The 22216-nt window shown below is 43.2% G+C and overlaps 1 protein-coding gene across 1 annotated transcript in view; it reads right to left on the bottom strand.

The window, feature by feature from the left end:
• Positions 1 to 22216, bottom strand: part of RAB3C (RAB3C, member RAS oncogene family) — a 268621-nt gene that overhangs the window by 111584 nt on the left and 134821 nt on the right. The gene's annotated exons all lie outside the window — the stretch shown is intronic.

The raw sequence follows: 22216 nt of genomic DNA, 5'->3' as shown, positions 1-22216 counted from the left end.
GCCCTTATGCAGATGTAGGCAGTAGTAAGCCAGGGAAGAATGAGCAGTTGCATCAAAAATACCAGTGAAAAGTGATGAAAGTAAAAAGATTGCAAAGAGAAGGAGGTGTGAGACTTTTGAAATCGGAGAATGAATCAACATATGGAATGGAGGGTGTTCTCAGGTTTCTATCTTGTCAGACTGAACAGTATAGCTGAGAATCCTGGCAACATCAAATATTCTTATTTCTCCTCTTCTCCTTGGGCACACAGCTACGTCCCATTTCCCAGACCTTTCATGGTGAGTTGGGGTCATGTATCCGAGGTTTGTCCAGTGGCATGTGGGCAGAAGTGATATACGCAGCACTTTGACACCTATGAATTCTCTCCCTTCTCTGTCTGCAGGAAACTTCCAGCTAAGGAGTTGAAGAAGCCACATCACGGCCTGGAAGATTGGCTCTAACAAGTGCTGGGAGCCGAATTTCCCCAGCACCCTGCCCCTGCAGGACTGCAGTGGACTATGACCTCCAACGGACCGAGAAGAAGCATGCAAGTTTTACTGTGGTAAGCCATCAGAATTTTATGGTTTATCTCTTCCAGCAGCTAGTGTTACTACCTTCCGTAATACGGAGGAGAGAAAGGAGGAGTGGTGTGAACTAGACAGGAGATTAGGAAGAAAGTAATGGGCTTAGTTTCACCGATGTTGAATTTGAGGTAAGTGCAGAGGCACCCAAGTGTTCAAGAAGTCACTAAAAAAAATGGGTTTAAAGCTTAACAAAGAAGCTAAAGCTAGCTTTGTTATTTTGGAAGTCACCGGCATACAGTCGTTCTTTGGTGTGTAAGAAGTATAGAGGACCACGCTTGATGCATACAGGTTGAGATGAGAACACAAAGGCAGAACTCTGGGGGCAACACCAATATTTAAGGTGTGCGAAGGAGAGGACACTTCACCAAAAGAGTTTGAGAGAAGAACGGTGGGGTAAAATTTTGTGTTGTTTTAGTTACTTGTGATAGAGCACATTAGTTGTTTTTTTTTTTAAGATTATTTATTTATTTATTCATCAGAGAGAGAGAGAGATAGCACAAGGGGGGTGTCGGCAGGCGGAAGGAGAAGCAGGCGCCCCGCTGAGCAAGGGGCCCCACTGAGCAAGGGGCCCGATGCGGGGCTCGATCCCAGGACCCGGGGATCGTGACCCGAGCCGAAGGCAGACGCTTAACTGACTGAGCCACCCAGGAGCCCACCCCCCAACCCTTTTTAAACTATAACTTAACAGGTGCATCCCCAAATACCCAGTGAGATGGACACTCCTCAACCTGTGAATTACAAAACGGAGGCAGAGTGAGGTTACATGGCATCCTTAACCTTATGTAGCTCAGAAGCTAGGGAGCGGGGAATTGAATCTATACCAATATGTTCCCGAAAAGTACCACAGACCTACCTGGTGGCTGAGGGAGGGAGTTGCTGCAGAGAGAACCAGGAGAGAATCTGCTATATCTTGTGGGAGGTGGGGTGAGCAGAACAGAAATGGGGTGCAGCCACAGCCAGGGAGTGATGAGCAGAAACAGGGGCAGTGTGATACAAGATGTGATGTTGTTGGGCAGGCAAAGGGATGCCGGGGACTCAAAGAGAAAATGAGATTTGAACAAGGGGAGTGCCCCACACTCTAGTTGCATGTAGGAATTTAAGGCTGGCAGCTGGGGAAACAATGACAAACACTCGCGGTTGGCACTTACTCCACACCTACAGAGTGCCAGGTCTGGGTGCTGTGTCACTATATGGAGCCATTCTTCTCAGACTGGAAACCAGTGCCCTGCTGCTTGCAGAGGACATACCGATAGGTTTTGTTTGGTACCGTAAGGTGTTTTTAAAATTTTAAGTTAGTTACCAACATTTAAAAATGGGAACACTTGACATAAAACTTCAGATTTCAAGATTCTTTTAAAAAATTAGAAGGTCAGGGGGCGCCCGGGTGGTGCAGTCAGTTAAGCAACCGATTCTTGGTTTCTGCTCAGGTCCTGATCTTGGGGTCATGAGAAAGAGTCCCGTGTCAGGCTCTGCGCTCAACGTCGTGGGGTCTGCTTGAGATTTTATTCCCCTTTCCTTCTCCCCCTCCCACTCATGATCTCTCCCTCACTCTCTCTCTCAAATAAATAAATAAATCTTAAAAAAAAAGAGAGAGAGAAAGTCTGACAGCTCTGAGCCATCTTCCCACATGGCACCTATCACATGGAGTGACAAGTCTGCCACCTTAGAGGGGTCACTTCATTTCCTGCCACATTCAACTTTCCATAGCCAGTCAGACCTTGTAGGATTTCAGTCTGCAAACAGTGCTCTAAGGAAACAGGAGAGGGAAACTGAGGCCCAGTGGCTGTCACGATTCCACTGAACTGGCCTGCTGGGAGCTTGTTCCTCAATGTGGCTTTTAATAGGTCAAGACACAGGTGGGCTTGCTTTCGCCCTGAAGTTTCTTAAGGAGCCCAGACACTTAACAGAAGCTCTGGGGTTTGGCATTTGGTATTTAGGTCATGGGTGATGCTAGCCAAGAGTATTTTCAGAAGAGCAGTGGGGGCATTAAACAGATGGGACTGAATGTAGACTGAGAGAGCTGCAGTCATGAGTGAAGCTGCCCTTTGGACAAATGTGGTGGCAAATGGAAGGCCACGGTGGTGGTCCTGCCTCTCCCCTGGAGGACTGCAATCCCTGCCCAGCTGGGCCTCCTGCCCCTTCCTCTGCTCCCTTAATTCACAGCTAGTGGGAGCCTCTGGAATATGTCCAGTTGCGTCATTCCTCTGCTCAAACCCTTCCATGATCCTCTCAATTCAGCTGGAGTCAAAGCCAAAGTCCTGCTTTACAGTGTCCTGCCAGGCCCCCAGGCCCAGGTCCCCCTGGCTTCCTACCCTGCTGCAGTCCCCTCTCCACTCTGCTCCAGCCGCGGTCTTCTCTGTGGCTCCTCGATTTGCACTAAGAACACTCCCGCCCTGCCACAGGACCGGCACGCTGGCCACGCGCTCTGCTTCAGAGGCACGTTTTCCACATGCCTTACTCCTTTCCTCCCTCTAGACTTTGGCTCAGTGTCACCCATTCCTGACCGCTCTCTTTAAACGAGCATCCGCAGTCCCTCTCCAAGACTCTCTGTCCCATTTTCTGCTTCTTTTTTCCTAAGGCATTAGTAGACATATATTTTTAATTTACTTGTTCTTCTCATTGGGATATTATCTGCCTCCCCTCCACTACGGGGCAGAAGGTTTTTGTTTTGTTCCCACTAATATGTCTCCCGTGCTGAGGGCAGTACCTCGCATGTCACAGATGCCCCACACATACTAGCTGGATTGGGCTGAGACAGAGAGCCAGAGACTGAAGAATGCATGTGCGCTCAAGTGCACAGCCTAGAAAAAGGTACATAAGGTACGACAGAAATGACAGAGCCTGACTCTGGAGACAAGGCGGCAGATCAAATCAAGAGCCTCGGTGGAGGGGCTGGCCTTGAGAAGGCAGAAAGAGAATTCTCCCTCTAAGGTCAGTGGGAAGGAAGCAAGGGTAGGTCCAGATACCAGGTTTGGAAGGAAGAGAAACTGACGAAGTCACTAATGAATGAATTATTCATTCATTGATTTACTGCACCCCTACCTTGTTTGGGGTGCTATGCCGGGGACTAAGGGTGCAGAGGTGACTTTCTCCTGGGTAGGAGCAAGGTCAGCAGCTGAGAATGAGAAAAGGGGAGAGCTACGGGAAGCTTGCAGAAAGAGCAAAGGTTTGGGAACAGCTGTTTGGGGCGCTGTAAATGGAAGGTGGTTAGGATGCATGCAAGGACTGCCGAATAGTATGGAGGGCCCAGCTGAGATTGTCCCGGAGCCAGTTGGCACAGGTATCCGATTTTTTCCAGTAGCATTTGCAGCCTGGGAGCAGAATCCGAGAAAAGCAGATGGTTGGAATAAATTGGTCCTGGGCATTGCTAGGGGAGGGTATTGGGGGAGGAGCAGGGAATGAGGGGAAATCAAGGGATCAGCCCCTAAACCTAACCAGCCACCATCTCTTCAGTCACCCTGGTGTTGCTCACCTGATTTGGAAGAATGACGCTGATTGAAAGCTATGCCCCCTTCTCCCCCAGGAATCAGTCCTGGCCTTAACCAAGTGTATCCAGTATGAATTGCTCCACAAACTTTGAATAATGGAAATGTTGAAATATACTCTTTGGGGCTCCTCTTCTCACTCCTCATGAATTATCCAGAAGGGGTACCCATCTGACTTCCATAGAATGATGCTTTCAAAGCTGATTACATTTGTGGCCCACTCTGTGGTGAATCCTTGCTTACTGAGCTCTCGAACAGGCAGCTGCAGTCCTTTGAGGGAGGACTACTCTAATCCGATTTCAAGTTCTTTTAGGATATTCCCTTAAGTGAGTTCCCAAGGACATGCTTCTACTAACTGGGGAGACTTTCTCACACATCTTCCTTTATACAAACCCCCATTTGCCGTAACTTTTGGATACTAATTAGGACCGGTATGTACTCTCTTCTGAGCCAAACGTATAGCTGATTAGTCCCTTGGTTCTAGGCTCACCTTGCCTTCACCTCTCCACTTTGACTGCTTGACAATATGCTGTTAAACCTAAGCCAACCTGGCTCATTCCACTGTTGGCCTGTCCTTCTTAGGACTTTATCTGAAATATTTATGACTACTCCCCCAAATACATAGTATGAGTCTGCTACCCTCTTGGGAGAATCTCTTATGTAAAATTCCAAGTCAGGATTGATCAAATGATGCATGCAGTCATTAAATGCCTGCTTTTGTTAGCCACCTCTCCTTCCCACCTGGAACTTGACACCCTCACCCTTGGTTTCATGGCCCTGTGAAGGCATCATTATTTTTCTTTGTCAATTAAAAATGTTTTACTTCTGCACTCTTTTTATAGCTTTCTATACAATTGAACTATGATCCTCTTACGTTATATGTAACATTTGAACAATTTCAGATTTTTTTGATCTATGAATTCTGGAAATCAGAAGAATATGAAGATTTAGATCACTGTATTGGAAGTGAGCCCTCTGGAATAGTTAGAAATGTCTAGAGTCCAAGGCAACGAGTCAATGATAAAACTAAAAGACAAAAACACAAGCTTGCCCTCTTGTCTACTTTGTTCTCGTGATAATGAAAGGACTTCTCTCTAGGGAAAGAAGGTTCTCCATGGACTTGGACTTGGCTAGAGCTGTCCCACACCTGCCCCTAGTGGTTGCAGAGATCCACTGCATCACTGTCGTATTTGAGTCCCTTCCTGCGGTCCAATAAATGGACTATCTCCAGTGTTGATTGTTTGCTCTTCTGTTCTAATGGAGAAGTTGAATTAGATAATGGTAACCTGTCAGATGTTCTCCCTACCTTGATCTCCAACCACGCTTCTCCGCTTCTCCGTGTGACTCTATTTTACATTCTATAATCAAGTTCACATTCTTGAAGCCTGTCAGTCCTTTGCTTAAAAAACCTTCACTAGTTCCCTATTGTTAACCAAAGACAGTGAATTCTTCTGATCCTGCCCCTCAAGGCTGCACTTCACAAGCCTCAGCTTGCCTGATGCTAAGGTTCCATTACCTGGCGTGTTTGATATGGCCACACCTAGTGGGCGGGAGGAGACCATATAAGGGTGTCACCACCAGGGGGCACTGTGTGTCCGGCATTACAACTGCACCAATGGGTCACACTTCTGCTCTACTCCAGCAGTATTCCATTATTGCTCATTCCTATTTCCACATTAAAAGTTTGAGCTTCTCAAAACTTCTCTTTTCTCCCAGTGCTAACAAATGAAATTGCAGGGCTTAGCCTTGAGATACCGACTTTTCTATGAACATCTTTCAGTAAAAGCAATCTCAGGGGAAAAAACCAAAAAGATGTTTTCACTTCCCTTATGGTCACAGATATTCAGATAACTACTTTGGTTCATAAAAAAGAATTTTGAACTTGAGAACATTCTTAAGAGTATTAATCTCAATCGCTGGTCCACTGTGGAGACTTGTGTAACCGTCACCATCCTTTTCTGGTCTCTGCTACTTGAAAACCTGTCCTTGCACGTGTTATTTGGGGAAAAAAAAAAGTTACTGAGGACAGCTGGCCCTCTAGAAATTGTTGCTGTGTCTAGAGAATTCTAATCTTGAGCTTCTAAAACTTTGAATACCTAATTGTTTCCCCTGAAGATGACTTTGCTGTGAGATAATATTTAATGGCATAAATACTTATAATTTTTTAAAGCAACTGAGAAGATGAGCTGAGTTTTTCTCTTCTTATATGGACTAAGGTATAATAAGCCCCTGATTCTGATAGATTCTTCCATCAAACGGAGAGTTTGGAGATTTTTTTCGGTCTCATTTAAATCATTAGTATTTAGTTAAATATTTATTTCTCCCTTGACAAACTGGAATCTCTTTTAAAGAAGAACCATTATGTATGTATATCTATATTTATGTAAATTATTAAATATATATGCACATTTCGTCTTCATTACTTATCCAACATCTAGCATTATCCTTTTTTTCCAACAAGCAATTGCTGAGTGATTCTTTTTAGTAGCTTACTCATGATTTTAGTCCTTATGAAGACATATGCATGGCTGTTTAATTGATCTTGTCAGAGCAGGGGCACTTGGCACCCAAGTTGGGAGTTTGGCCCCTGTATGGTCAGAGCATGTAATCGTGAAACATTTTCATGGCTCTGTGGGCCAGATTACATGTGCAGTGGAACATTTTTACTCTTCTATAAAATGCTCTGAGTATTCATTAAATAATTTTGCATCATTCTTCTTTAATTAAAGATGTAGATTTATTAATTATTCTGTGACATGTATGCTTTGATGTATGAATTTATGTGTTTCAATCTATTCCAATCTATTCTTAAACTATCTGGTTTTATCTCTAACTGCTACTTATGAATTTTGTATAAATACTAAGAAAGTAGAAAATGAAAAAAAGAAGGTATAAAATGACAGATATAAGGTAAAAAAGAACTATTATGATTAATTATAATTAATGTTAATTATGGACCACATTTGAGCCGGATGGCGAGTATGGTAAAATTTGTTGTAGCTTTTAAAATTTTACTTCTTCCTGCTGAAGATGTGACCAGATCCGTGCTCTTTAAAGAAGGCAAACTATAATAAAATGCCATTTATTAAAGACATTTTCCTATAATAGTTTCAGGGAATGTTATCTTTTAGAAACCCTCAAAAAGAAGAAACATCTGAGGGAAAGAAGTAGGCCAGTTCCAAGAAAACCTGAACTGGATTCAGCCTCGCATCAAAGCCCTGAAGAACTATATTTCCTCTTTGTATTCTGTCAGTCGTCCAGAATGAACACTATTCCAAGCTGTTCCACTGATTATGCGGCTTCTTTGCCAATATCATTTCTGGGTTATAGACAGTGACTTCTTTCCACTCTGGTTGAGAAAATGATTTGAATAATCCATTAGCAGGAGGGAATACCTAACAGCTTGCTATACTGCACACATCTTATCAGTGAGTCATCCATAAGGTAAGAGAGAGGGTGGTTCATTAATTAAACGTCCTACTCACCTCAGGGCAGAACATATTAATAATTACCATCTTTATGCTTCGATAATATTATTGTGTTGAGGTGAATAATTAAATTACACAGAAACAACCTAGCAAAGATAATTAGAATTATCATTATGAAATGGATAGCAGCATCAATGTCCATACATTATACTTTTCTAAATAGATGTGCCTAAATTTATTTTCACGGAATGTGATTTTAAGGTAGAATACCATTTTGCATGTGATTTAGCTACTGTTTTTCATTAACACCCTTCAGACCTTCATATTTTATCGGAAGTAATCTGATCAAATTACTACATACTGTTAATATTCCCTGGTGGAGAATATTAAATGTAAATTCACAAATTGAAGAATCTTGCAGATGGTTAGATTTCTTTTAAAGAAACACGCATAAACTATCTCGCTTCTCGGCAGAAGTTATATATGAGGATGGAGCTGGATAGCTGGTTGGTAAAAGAGGAAAGAAATAATAGGTCCAAATCTAATAAAATTATGCACTGAAAGATCAACTTAGAATTTCAGAAACTTCGTCAAATCAAGTCAAACTCTGAAAAAGCTTTTCTTCTTCTTTTGTTAAAGATCTGGTTGGCTGGGGGTGCCTGGGTGGCTCAGTTGGTGAAGCGACTGCCTTCGGCTCAGGTCATGATCCTGGAGGCCCGGGATCGAGTTCCGCATCGGGCTCCTTGCTCAGCAAGGAGTCTGCTTCTCCCTCTGACCCTCCCCCACTCATGCTCTCTCTCTCTCTCAAATAAATAAATAAAATCTTAAAAAAAAAAAAAAAGATCTGGTTGTCTGGATTCTCTTTATATTTTCAAGCAGTTCCCTTATATGGTCTACTCTCCAGACAAGACAGAACACAAGGAAAAGAAGAGCATGTATTCAGCACTCCTTCCCCAGTCTGCTCCAGCAAGGAAGTACCGGGAGCGTGTTCTTTAACATTTGAATGCTGATGACTATGCTTTACATCTCTATCCCTGACCTCGTTCCTGAAACGTACACTCGTATCTAACTGCCAGTCATCATCTTTGCTTAGATGTCCAACAGAACTTGCAAATATGAGCTCTCCAAGATGCACCTGCTGCGTCAACCCTCACCCTGATCCCCACTGCCCACCAACACTGACACGGTCTTCCCTACCAGTTCCTGCTGCCATGGGCTATGCAGGAACGCAGGACCCAAATCCCCGAGCCATCTGCGGTCCTTCTTGCTCTCTCCTGTCCTCATCAAGGCCCGCCTGGCTTCCTTTCAGTATTTATTCAGAATCTGAGCACTTTCCCTGGCACTCTCCAGGGCCGCTGCCTGGCCCACGCGAACGTGACATCTGGCACAGACTGTGGTCCCAGCCTCTTTATGGGTCCCGGGTTTCCCTTCTTGGGTTCCCATGGTATCATCTCTACACAGCAGCGAAGTGATCTTCCCCAAGTGCAAGTTCTTTTTTTTTTTTTTTTTAAGATTTTATTTATTTATTTGACAGAGAGAGACACAGCGAGAGAGGGAACACAAGCAGGGGGAGAGGGAGAGGGAGAAGCAGGCTCCCGGCCGAGCAGGGAGCCCGATGCGGGGCTCGATCCCAGCACCCCGGGATCATGACCTGAGCCGAAGGCAGACGCTTAACGACTGAGCCACCAAGGCACCCCGCAAGTGCAAGTTCTTATGACACTACCTCGGCTTGCTGTCACACACAGAAGAGCCACAGCCCAAGGTGACCTCCGGTCCAGTCTTGCTGCCTCTGACACTCCCACCCTTGTTCTCGGTGCTCCAGCCACACCAGCCTTCCTGCCCCTCCAACTCAGCGGGCTCCTCGCCGCAGCGCTGACCCTTGCTGGGCATTCACATCCCCGCTCCGCTGCCCCTCCTCAGACACCCGATCTAAAAGTCCCTGGCCACGTCCCTTAACGCTGCTGTCTCTATTTTCTTCGTAACACGTATCACCACCCGATACTGTATTATTTATTTGTTATTTGTGTCATTATTTATTTGTCCTCTGCCTGCCCAGCTAGACCTGCCCGAGGGTGGCACATTGTAGGCACTCAACAGTTCTTTTGTGTGAAACGAATGACTAGCCGATTGACGCTACTGTAGAGAGACACAGCGAACGCATTTAGGAAATCAGGTCCAAAGGAGCAGGGAAACTTCTCTCAGTGGTGCCGCTGTGATTATTACAGAAAAGGTAGGGCTGGACTCAAGAGTCTTCCCATTGTGTTCTGAGCACCTGGGTGACAGGAGGGGCCCCTGCTCTGGCGGCAGCTCTGCACTGGCTGTCCTATGGGCTTCAAAGTCCGCATATTCATGTCAGCTCCCCCCGCCCCCCCGCACGCTGCCCCGCCCCCGCCCCCTCCCCCCCCCCCCCCCGCCGCCACACCCTCTTCTGCTGCTCCCGCAGACTCACTTGGAGGCCTTGCGCTGTGTGCTCAAATCCTCTGTCCCAGAGGCTGGCTCCTTCTTGCCATTCAGAGCTCGCCTGGTTCAGTGTCAGTTCCTCAGAGAATGCATCCACGACCATTGAATCTAAAGCAGCTTCTCTGTCACACTACCACATCATTATATTGACGTTTCTTTTTTTTAATTTTTTTTAATTTTTTTTTTTAAAGATTTTATTTATTTATTTGAGAGAGAGAATGAGAGAGAGCACATGAGAGGGGGGAGGGTCAGAGGGAGAAGCAGACGCCCTGCCGAGCAAGGAGCCCGATGCGGGACTCGATCCCGGGCCTCCAGGATCATGACCTGAGCCGAAGGCAGTCGCTTCACCAGCTGAGCCACCCAGGCACCCTATATTGACATTTCTTCAAACCCCTATCACTAGTTTATTTTCTCTCCTTACCACCAGGTTCTTAAGTTTCAATGTCTCTCTTGTTCGCTACTGTATCCCCAGGGCCTGGAACAATGCGGGGCATACGGTAAGCGATTCAGTAAATACTTGAAGAACAGGAATATGACCGTTGTCTAACTTGGTGCCTTGAATCCACTGAATACGTAAGAGGCACTAGTTGAAATATTAGCAGAAGCCTGATCTCCCAACCCCTAAGTCTCCTATTGATTTGTAAGACGATGTTAGTCTTGTTTTGCAAAAAGTTTCTTTTCACCCAAATGTCTCTAGAGACTCTTTTTCTTGCGGTTGTGCCGCAGTATAGTTTTTCTTATTTGAAATGAGCAAGGACTGTGTTTTATTTATCTGTTTGCAGCACATAGCCGAGTGTCTGACACATAGCAGGTGCTCAGTAAATATTTATTGAAGAAATGAATGAACGAAACAAATGTCTAGAATAAAGCTAAGGATCTGCTGGCTGGGTGCCTGCCCCAACTATATAATGGGACGAAGCGAGACTGCCTGGCAGCGTCTTAGCCCACCTTTCAGAGCTGAGAATTATCAAGTGAATTTTCTTGGCCTGATTTTGGAGGTTTGGCTGCTGCATGCCTCCAGTTTACTCAAGAACTGCATACCCTCTTCACAAAGTGTTGGCCTATTGTAAGGTCTGCAAAGACTCCACAGATAAATCTGCTGTCTCCTAAATGAGCAGCACCAGGAGACTCCAGCCTTCCCTGGGAGCCAGAGCACACGCACCGGCCCCCTCACCTCCTACAGCATGGTGATTTCTAGGGCAGAGGTGGGATAGCCCCTGTCCTAGGTACCCCCATCCTGGGCTGTATGGGTTTTGGGGCTTGCAATCACGCTTCAGATTCAGAGATGTGGTCCTCCGTGGCCTGGAGTCTATTCCCTACCTCTTCTTCAGGCCCCGCAGTATCTAAGCCCCTCACCTGGATGTTTGGAATCAGCCCCTGCCCACGTCTCCCATGGCCTTCGGTCCATCAGCTTGTGCATCCTAGCCTGTGTTGGTGTGTCTTCCCTGAGAGGTATGTCGTGTCTTGATGGAGTCTGAAGGCTCTGACTACACCTTTAGCTGCGCTCTGTCTACTTCCTGGATTCTGAACCCCACCAGAAACATCTGATTCACACTGCGGCTTCTCTGTGACATTCATGACAATATACCCCTTCTGCCAGAAATGTCGGAACTCCTGAACATTCCGCCTCCTCAGCTGTCATTTGCTGCCTTGAATGGAGAATTAATCAATCGTCTCATATTTCCATCTGGTACTACCCGGCAGCTTTGTCTCTGGGCTCTTGCCTTGGACCTACGGTTTTATTTCTAGACTTTATTTCAGTTTTATCTCTTGATAACATATCCATCGATAAATGTTAGATAATGTGCCCACACAGTGAAATAGCTTATGGCCATTAAAGGGAGGATGAATGCCTACGCTGGAATGGAAACAACTCTATAGTACACTTCGAATAAAAATATATGGTTGCAAAATAATATGTCTAGTTTTATTATAGTCAAGCCAAATTACATATCTGTATATGAAGAGAAGGAGAAAAGTTTGTTCAAGAAATATGGATGGTGGTGAGGTTACAAATACCTGGGCTTTCTTCTTTGTACATGATATACTACTGATACTTTCTAGAATGAGTGAGTGCTATCTTTGCATAGGGGCAACACAGTTAAAGATTTTGTTTATTTATTTGACAGAGAGAGACACAGCGAGAGCAGGAACACAAGCAGGGGGAGTGGGAGAGGGAGAAGCAGGCTTCCCTCCGAGCAGGGAGCCCGAGGCGGGGCTCGATCCCAGGACCCTGGGATCATGACCTGAGCCGAAGGGAGACGCTTAACGACTGAGCCACCCAGGCACCACCCGGGCAACACAGTTAAAAAGAGGAAAGAAAGATAAGCCTTAGGGTAGGGACCTCTTACATGACCATTTCTTCTCTGTAGTAAAGGAAGTCAGAAGAAAGTGTTAGCTGAGGGAAGTGGAAATGGAAAACCCATGTGAGGGAGAATTTAATAGGTCCGGGCCTCCAAAGGCATGCTGGGCCTTGGGGCCTGTCTCCACCTCAGCCGCAGAAGGGGCTGGCTGTAAATCCAGCCTATTGCAGCTAAAAGTTAGAAGTCTGTGTACTACTAATCTTACTTTTTCCCAATAGTGCATGATCCTTAGTTTTTAAATCAGATTCTCTCTTCTTCCCCCTCCTCCTTCTCCTTCTTGCAAAAATTTTCCTTCTTTCTAGTTGGTTTTGTTGGCATTTTTAAAGAAGTTAATTGAATTTGAAAATACAATACATTAAAAATATGTTTTTTCCAAAAAGTAAGTACTTGAAAATAATAACTATGATAGGCATGGCAAAAATGGAATTCTTTTTTTTATTTTATTATTATGTTCAATTAGAAAGGTGGAATTTTTAAGGCCAATATTCTTCTAAATGCTTCCTTGTGTTAGGATAAAGATCATAACACATAATAGAAAGTAGTAGTATTAGAAAGAGAACTAGTTGATACAACCATTCCATGGAAATATTTTACCTTGAAAGCCTCCAAACTGGTAGTCCCAGACGGAGGACATTTACTCCAGAGGTGGCAGAAAGATAGTACAGATATGCCAGGATATTGGTGGTAGGTTTTCTTAAAACCAGGGAACAGTATGATAGGATGGATCCAGTACTACCAGCATGGACAAACTAAGTTATATATTCATTTAAACACTGGAAGTTTATGCCCCTTTAGCTCTGAGGATTCTTTTTTTTTTTTTTTTTTTAAAGATTTTATTTATTTATTTGACAGAGAGAGACACAGCGAGAGAGGGAACACAAGCAGGGGGAGTGGGAGAGGGAGAAGCAGGCTCCCCGCAGAGCAGGGAGCCTGATGCGGGACTCGATCCCAGGACCCTGGGATCATGACCTGAGCTGAAGGCAGTCGCTTAACCAACTGAGCCACCCAGGTGCCCATCTCTGAGGATTCTTAATACAAGTGACTCTCTAACCCTGAATGGTAAAGAGTTTTCTAGATACCACTTTAATCATTTGTTTAACTGAAAATGGCTATGCACGCCAGGCGCTCTTTTTAGGCCTAGGGAAACAGCAATGAACAATTAAGATCAGGGGGGCGGGGGGGAAGCCTCCTGGGCTGGCAGTGATGTCTCTCAGTGAGAACTAGCACTCTGGAGAAAACAAGTCCTGGGGAACCCCCCCCCAGAGTCATCTCCCACAGGGAGGGCCCGGGGTTGCACAGGGAACACTGCTGGGCTCCTTGCCCCCAGCACAAGGCTCCCCCTCTCCCAGAGCAGCTGTGTTCTAAACGCCATGGTCCACCTGAGCATACCATCCTGCATTACAACCTCCAGGCCTGGATCATGACCATATGGGATGGAAGTTAGGGTCAGAAACATCTGTGTGAGTCCTTTTAAACTTATATGGAGGGGAGAATCCTAGTCCTTAGGTTGAAGGAGTAATGAAAGGCGATTGTCCTCCTTTCTAACGTTTGACACTTTTTTTTCTGTATCCTTACAGAAAAGAACTATGGGTTGAGTTCTACAAAGACATCCTGAAGTTTGATACAGGCTCCCCCACCAAATCTGGCTTATTTTAATGTTGCCCCACAGTTCTTTTCTTACTTTTTGAAGAAATAATTAAGAATAAAACTGTATCCAATCAGAGGGACATGACCCCATTTGGGGCAACCAGAGAGAGGCTTCTCAAGGATGAGTAAGAGTAACAGCTGAGCTGGGTGCTGACCCTGATGCTCCCAACTCGCCATTCACTGCTCTTCCACTATGCCACCTTGTCCTACAGGGGACTTCCTATCACTCCCAAGCATCCTATTAGGGTGCCATCAGCCATTTCCCTCCACATCAGCATATCCGCAGTCCTCTGCTGCCTTCTCTGCTCGCTAAAGCAAAATCAATGGCTTTCTTCTCTACGTCACTGTGCTCTTCTTTTCTAAGTCGTGGGGAAGGCAAACCTTTATTAAATGTCTATCTGGCAAACCAGGGAGGTGGCAACTTCCTTTTTGGTGGGAGTGGAAACAGAGTGGTGAGCCCCCAGAATGTTTGAGAAGCTTGGTCATCTGTTCCTTTGTGATAATCTGCAAATTCTTATAATACTGTTGGATGACATCACCCACCGTCAGGGCAGAAAGACTGCCTGGACAGAACCAAACGTACTTATCAAGCATAGTAAGACTGGTTTCTGGGTGGGATCTGCTGAAGTTTTCCACTGTTTCAGTTCCTATGGGGCAGGGTTTGGGGGTGGGGTGGGAGGTGTTCAGGTGAAGATGTAACTTCTGGAGATCTTTCTTCCAAAGACTCATATTGCTGGAAAGAGGTTTAGTAAACATCTAATGCCATTTCTTGGTTTATCAATGAGCAAAATGAAGTATAAGCTCTATGACTTGCTTAAAGTTACTTTAAATTTGGGGGCAGAGCTGGGACTTGATGCCTAGGTGGCTTTAAATGGATTATCAGATCCAAAGACATAAATATAGGTACTTTTCAGTTATAATATTTTATAACGTGGGTTCTCTGGGTTTATGATTTTATGTCTTTCTCCTTGTTACCCACTGCTCCCCTTTACTCAAGACGTTCCATAGATGAAGTTAATCTCAACTTACTTAAAATAGCAACTTTTTATCAGCTAAAATGAAAAGTTCTTTAGAAGCAATTAGTAAATCTAAAGACAAAATGAGGTAATTAGTAAATTTAATTTTTAAACATTATCCCAGTCTCCCATCGCAATGGAAAATCAGATGTAGATACAGATATTTTTAACGTACTTAGAACTTCAAATAAAAATAATTCAATAAAATACTAGTTTAATAGATGTATAAATCAACCTAAAATGTAATAAATGCTGACAGGTTCTAGTCATTAGATATATATTCTGTATATTCATAATATGTTATATCCATAGCTCAACAACAGAGAATCAATAAAAGTAAAATATCAAAGTTTATTACTTTGATACGTAAAAAACCTTTTGTGTTTCCATAGATAACCATGCATCATCTATAGCTTACCCTTTCAGGTTATCAGATTCTAGCTGTACTCACCATCTTTGAGCTACTTTATAACTCTTTATAAGTTGTAGGCAACCGATAAATATTTAAGTTCTGTCCTACCTGGTAGTGAATTAATTGACTTCTTCCCACTTTTGGAGAAAACAGTTTTGTCCCCATTTGCAACTCATCTCAACATGGCTTTACTGCATATAAATTTATAGTTTTGACTTTGCCTTTGAAACAGTTATAACATCTGCCTGGTTCTGTCGTACCATATCAATAAAATATATTTTTCAACATGTGTTCATTTTCCAGCTGTATAAGAGAAATGACTTGACATTTTTTCTGAAAATTATCTTTTAACAGATACTAAGGAAGAAATATTTATATTGTGATTTCCTCAGAAGGCTAGTTATTGGTAGGGAAAAGCCACCTAAAGGGTAAATACTCATGAAAAGTGGAAATAAAATATTTTCCACTAAAGAAGGCAATTGGATATCTTGTCTATGAAGTAAATTTCAGGAAGGTAAGAAAATCCTGTGAAATATGTCTTTAAATATCCCAGGAATAAAACTGTAATAACAATTTTAAGGAAGTAACAACCAGCATTTAGGTCTCTACCATCTAAAATGGTAGCCTTCAGCCACATATGACTATTGAGAATTTGCTCTGTGGCTACTCCAAATTCAGAAGTGCTATCCATATAAAATGCACACCAGATTAGAAAAGAGATAGTACAAAAACATGGAAAATATCCCATTAACAATCTTTTATGTTGGTTACATGTTGAAATAGTAATATTTTAGATGAATGTGGTTAAAAAGTACTTTTAAAAATTTTACCCATTTATGTTTTGTTACTGAAGTGTGGCTACTGGGGAATTACAAGTTACATCTGTCACTAACATGATCTTTCTCTTGGATGATGCTATTATAGAGAATTAAACCTAAAGGTAATATTATTTTACTAAATGTTATTGGCGTAGTCTTGAGTTTTGGTACCTATGCTGAAGAAAAACAAAGCAAGAAAGATCACAAATTGAAGAGCAGTTACCTGGGAATTCACACGAAGTTAATATGCTTTCTCTATAAATGATCACATAATATTTGGCTGCCATTGCATATGGTTTACAGTATAAAGACAAAAATGATAATGAAATAGCTGCATTAAACAATGTAAAGATCAATAAGCATGCATTGTTGCTGTACCTTTTGTCCTTGGTGGAAAGTGAGTATAGTCAGCTGTGTGTGTGTGTGTGTGAGTGTGTGTATGTGTGCATGCGTGTAAGTTCAAGGTTTCCACAAGGAAGTGAAAAAAGCCAAGCACTCAAAATGAAAAAAGAGGTAGAAGCCTGGCTAAGCTTTCTATAGATATGATTGGTTACCCTGGAAACAGTTTAAATTCTTACATCAACAAGATCCTGAAGTTAACTTATTTTTTTTAGCGCAAGTAACATATGGATTTAATATGTTTATCACTCCAAAATGAAGTTTAAAGGTATTTATGGGTATTGCAAATGCGTACATTACTTAATGCATAATTTCCACTTATACTGAAAGAGCAAATTATATAACTATCAGGTTAAAGGTCATTAATGTGAAAGATAAATTGAGTGTTTTCAGGGATAAGGAATAACAAAAGTGCTAAGTAGCCTCCACTCCCAGCCCCAGTCCCTTTGTCAGAGATATCCACAGTTAGCAGTTTGGTATATGTCCTTATAAATGGGTTCTTGCTCTGTGTGTGTGTGTGTGTGTGTTTGTGAAAGAGAGAGACAGAGACAGAACGAGAGAGAGAGAGAGATGGAAGGGGGGATGGTAAGAGAGATGGGATCATATAATTTATGTTGTTATATAAATTACATCTTTTTAAAGATTTTATTTATTTATTTGACAGAGAGAGAGAGAGCACAAGCAGGGGGAGGGGCAGAGGGAGAGGGAGAAGCAGGCTCCCCACTGGTCAGGGAGCCTGAAGTGGGGCTTGATCCCAGGACCCCGGGATCATGACCTGAGCCAAAGGCAGCTGCCTAACCAACTGAGCCACCCAGGCGCCCCTATAAACTATATTTTTAATTCATGAATATTGTCTTTGGAAAGTTAAGATGTATAAGCAAGACTCATATCTATCTAACTGGGAGTCTTTTCAGGGACAGATAACCTCCGCTGCCCATACTGCTAATTATTTGACTTGCTGAACTGATGTTTTTGGACATGTATTCATGGCATGTCTCCATTAACTAGACTGGAAGCTCCCTGAGGGCAGAAATCAAGTTTACTTAAGGACACCAAGCATCTAGCACACAGATATGTCCATGTCCACAGTGGGCTCTCAAAAGTACTTTCTCAATAATAGATATTTCTTGTTTTTATCAGTGAATATTCGCTGATTATATGATATCTTGCCTAGGTCCTGAACACCAGTTAAAGTAATAGACAAATTGCTTGGTTATTAATAACTGCTCACATCCTAGCAGGCGGGATATTTGGTTAAGTCTAGGTTTTTGGTGATCCCATTCCTGAGAATCATAATGCTTAAAGCAGGCTTAGAGAACATCCTTAGAGTGAATCACCACAACGAGTGCTTTACATGCATTAATTCATTGAATCCTCACAACAACTCTGTACAATGAGGAATAGGATGCACCCAAAGTATTAAGTAGTGGCGCTGGAAACTGAACCCAGGCTCTGACTTCAGAACTCACACTCTCAATCTCTGTGTCATACCAGGGGCTTATATTCCAAAACTTCCACGACTTTTCCATTTGGTCATGGAAGACAACAAGGAACTGGCTAAACTTTTCGAACAAATGAGTGCCCCAAATCCTAGTGACACATAAATTCATTGCACATTTATCTTACCCATTATGCTACCGTTCTCTGACTCACACTCATTACATTTGAGAGAATGACAATGTGGCTAGGTGGGAGGGTCTCAGAGAAGGATTGAATAGGCTGGGAGTTAGGATAGGATAAGGTCTCTTATCTAGGTCAGAGAGACAGAAGAGTAAGGAAGGAGCACTTGAAGGATCCCCTTTCCTGCCTCTGCTGGTTCCCTGTTGGTAGTGACATTTCTAATAACAAAGAGCAGACCTGCAGGCATTGCTACTCTGTGGCCTAATTTTCATCTTCTAAATTTGCCATTGTGTACTTTATGCTCTTATAAGGTAAATGACTCATCACTAATTAATCAGTACCATGATGCTAAATTTTGACCAGAAGACTGAACCAAAGCCAAGTCAACCTGGCTTTCAGTTAATTGGAAAAATTAAATGAGTGAGAGAAGCCAGTTCTTCTAGGTGTAAATAATCTGCTCTATTTAAAGGCATGAGCAAAAAATATTTTAATACCAACAGACTCTAATAAAACTGTCCAACTCTCCTCTTCAACATGTAATTAAAACTCTAGGATGGATATAAAACTGATAGTAAAGAAAGTAGGATTTTATACACTAAGTATGTTGAAGAATTTTATGTTGAATTTTATCAAGGTTCTTTTGTCTTCTGAGGACAAAATATCCCTCACAGTTGGACCCACTTGCTCTTTGCAAAATTGCTCCTACTGGGTGTCAACTTTGTGCCACACACTAGGGGTGTCGTGGGGAGCTGCAGAGTGTGTGCCCACTTCCTTTGTGACTTTGTGCATGCTGTCTCTGCCACCTGGATGCAGGGAGCAACTTGTAGTCTCTGGCTAATGCGTACCATTCTTGAAGTTTCCACTTCACTCCGTCTAGAAAGCCTGTCTGCCCACTTGCCTCATCTCCACTGCATCTGGGTTAGAATTCCCTTGCCTAACCTCCCTCAGGGACTTGTACTTAGCACTGGGCTTATACTTGTCACGGTGCCCAGCCTATGTTCTTGTCTCCATCACTGAAATCTACACCCCAACGAGAGGAGGCACAGTCTGTCTTGTCCACCATTGTTTTCCATGTTCTGGCTCAGACTGCATTCTTTGTAAATGTTGTTGAGGGAGGTGGTATTTAGTGTAATCTGTCTTGGTGTGGCTTTTAAAAAAATCATTTGTGTCTTGATGTAGAAGTTACTGGCATGTACTCACTAGTTTATAAAGATCCAATCTAAAGGCTGGACCCATGAAATTGGCAACAGCAGGGGTTTGCTCTGTTCCTACTCGGGAGGCTGTTGTAAACAAGCTGGAAGATCATGGGAAAGTACCAAAAAAAAAAAAAAAAAAAAAATCACTGAACATCTGCCCAGAGAAGCACCACTTGAACATTCAGGAGAGATCATGATGAAGCCGTCATCCCAGATTTCTTTTAATAATGGCTGGCCGCTATGTTACCTCAGTAATCACCCTCTGACTTAGCTCCTGTTTTCTTCTTTCTCTCATAGCCCTTTTTGAAACCTGCAATTCTTTTGGCAACTTACTTATCCAAACTTTACTAGTTTGTTGACTTCTTCCCCATGTGAACATAAACTCCTTGAGGGCAGTGACCCAGGCTGTACCCTCAGTTCCTAGGACAGTTCTCAACACAAAGGTGTTGGATAAAAACGTTCTAGATTGTAGCTGTCCTCAGACCTCTGTACATAAATGCAGAAACAACGTGTCTGCATATAGGGGGAAGGATAGGTTGTATTTCTCTGTTTTGCTCACAGTTGTATCCCCAGAATGGACTATAGTACCTGGTGTCCTGCGGGCACTTAATAAGTATTCACTGAATAAATGAGTGAATAAACCTTTCAATTCAAATTTTATTTCAAGTTATAAACCCACATTGACATTCATAGGGCCATGCTAATGATAAACAGGTAAGTAAATAAATAAATAGAAGAGCTTTGCTTAAAGTGGAACGCCAAGCACTGCTGGCAGATGTGGAGGGAGTGCTGAAACTGGAAAATCATTATTTTGTAACCATTTTATTAAAAATTGGATCAGGCAAGAGTCACCAGTGGATGGGAAATCTAGAGGGAAATCTTGATGAGGAACTAGCTATTAGCATGGCTTTAAAGTGTCTCCCCACAGACCGCGTATTAGTTAGAGGGGAGAAAATTAAACAGTAATTACCTAGTGGAGAAATCAGAAAACACTTGACTAGATGATTAAAGGTAACATCATCAATGAGGGACAGATGGACCTTGTGTGCCTCCAGATACGATACCCTGAGGACACAGTACACCTAGGCAACATTCCCACTGAGAAGGCGTAACCCGACGCGGACCGCAAAGAACCATCAGACAAACCCCAATGAGAAATGTGCTATTTTAAAAGATGTGTGGGGTGGGGGTGGAGAGGAAGTGATAGTCCACACTTCCAAAATGTCAATGTCAGAAAAGACAAAAAAGAAAAAAGGCCATAAAATACTCCACATCAAAAGAGGCTAAAGAGACATGCCAACCCTCTGCCATGCCCGACCCTAGGCTGGGTCTGGCACGAGAGGGCGGCAACGCTATAAAGCACATTACTGCATCAGTGGATAAAACTGAAATATGAAAGGTAGATTAGAGGATTCTATTAATGTTAAATGTACTGAAATTGTTCACACTACCAGTGCTAGGTAAGAGAATATTCACATTCCTAGGATATGTGCACTAAAGTCTGGGGTAAAGAGGCATGACCTATGTGACTTACCATCAATTCCTTCAGAAAAAAATAATATATATGTATATAATGTATATATAGAGAAAGAGTGCCTGCAACTCACAACGCCAATTGTGTAAAATGTTAACAAATAAGTGATTCTGGGTAAAGGGTATCTGGGTGTTCTTTGTACTGTTTTTATATTTGCAACTTATCTGTGAGATTGAATTATTTCCAAATATAAAGCAAAAGAGAAAGGGGGCTAGAAATATGTCAGACTATACCAGTAATCACAATAAATAAAAAATTACTTCATTAAATAATACTTGCTTGACTTGTAACACTTCGTCCATTTGGGGACGCACCAGGCTTTTAGCTTATACAGTTTTGCAAACTAAAATCTGATTTAAATTCAAAAGCGAGAGTCTAATAGTGTCAGTGATGACGCCGAAGTGTGTGAATTACTGCAGAGGACTCAGCAGTCCCCACACTTAGCGGTACTTTGGGTTCCAAGATGCTGCTCAGTGGGAATTTTTGGAACGCGGCACCCCTGCCTGGACAACAGCCCCTCCCAGGAGCAGCAGGTTGTTCCCGCTGCAGGAAGGGCCGCACGAAGCCGGCTTAAGCACGCCCCTCCCCGGCGGGCGCGGCCAAGGACTCCTGCCCCGTCCTGCCTGCTCCCCGTCCTGCTGTCAGGTCCTGTCCAGCCTGCCCTCTCTTACAGTCGCCGATGGAGACAGAGCCACCTCAACATTCAGACACGCGATTACAAGCAGGGACGTCCAGTTTCTAAACGTGCCCCAAATACGAACATCATTTCACAATTCACCATGCACAATACACAAAGTACCTTCTGCCCTGAGGAACAGCAATCTACATCAGATGAGAACACATAGATTAAAGGGAAATGTTAACTGGAAACAGCCCATTAAGCTTTTATTAAACGTCAGATTAGTTCAGGCTTACAACCACATTAAATCAGGATATCAAAAGGCATTGCCCTAGAATAAGAAGTCAGGAAACAGTCGTTTCTTCTGGAAATGGTCTACCCGGGCCCCTCTGTTATCCTCCTCCAGAATATAGCCCTCTTTGTCACAGCCCTGTGTGGCTGCCATTCTTCTGGGGTTGTTGGGTAAGCGATCAGAGAATGATTTCCAGTTGATAACATGTCAGCCGTCAGCTCCAACTGCATGGCTTAAATTCAGCATATTAAAGCCAATCTGATTTTTTTTTTTCTCACCTTCTTTTGGGTTCCTTGCCTATGTGGCTTGGAATTTCACTTGGGCTGACATAAAAGGTTTTATCGATTTGTGCAGGAACCAAAA

The sequence above is a fragment of the Mirounga angustirostris genome, unplaced genomic scaffold (genome assembly GCF_029215605.1).
Source record: "Mirounga angustirostris isolate CCGP_5_RB_7025 unplaced genomic scaffold, mMirAng1.0.hap1 SCAF_7, whole genome shotgun sequence".
NCBI classification, from domain to species: Eukaryota; Metazoa; Chordata; class Mammalia; order Carnivora; family Phocidae; genus Mirounga; species Mirounga angustirostris.
Note: the sequence above shows the minus strand (reverse complement) of the source record. Positions and strands in the feature narration are given on the sequence as shown.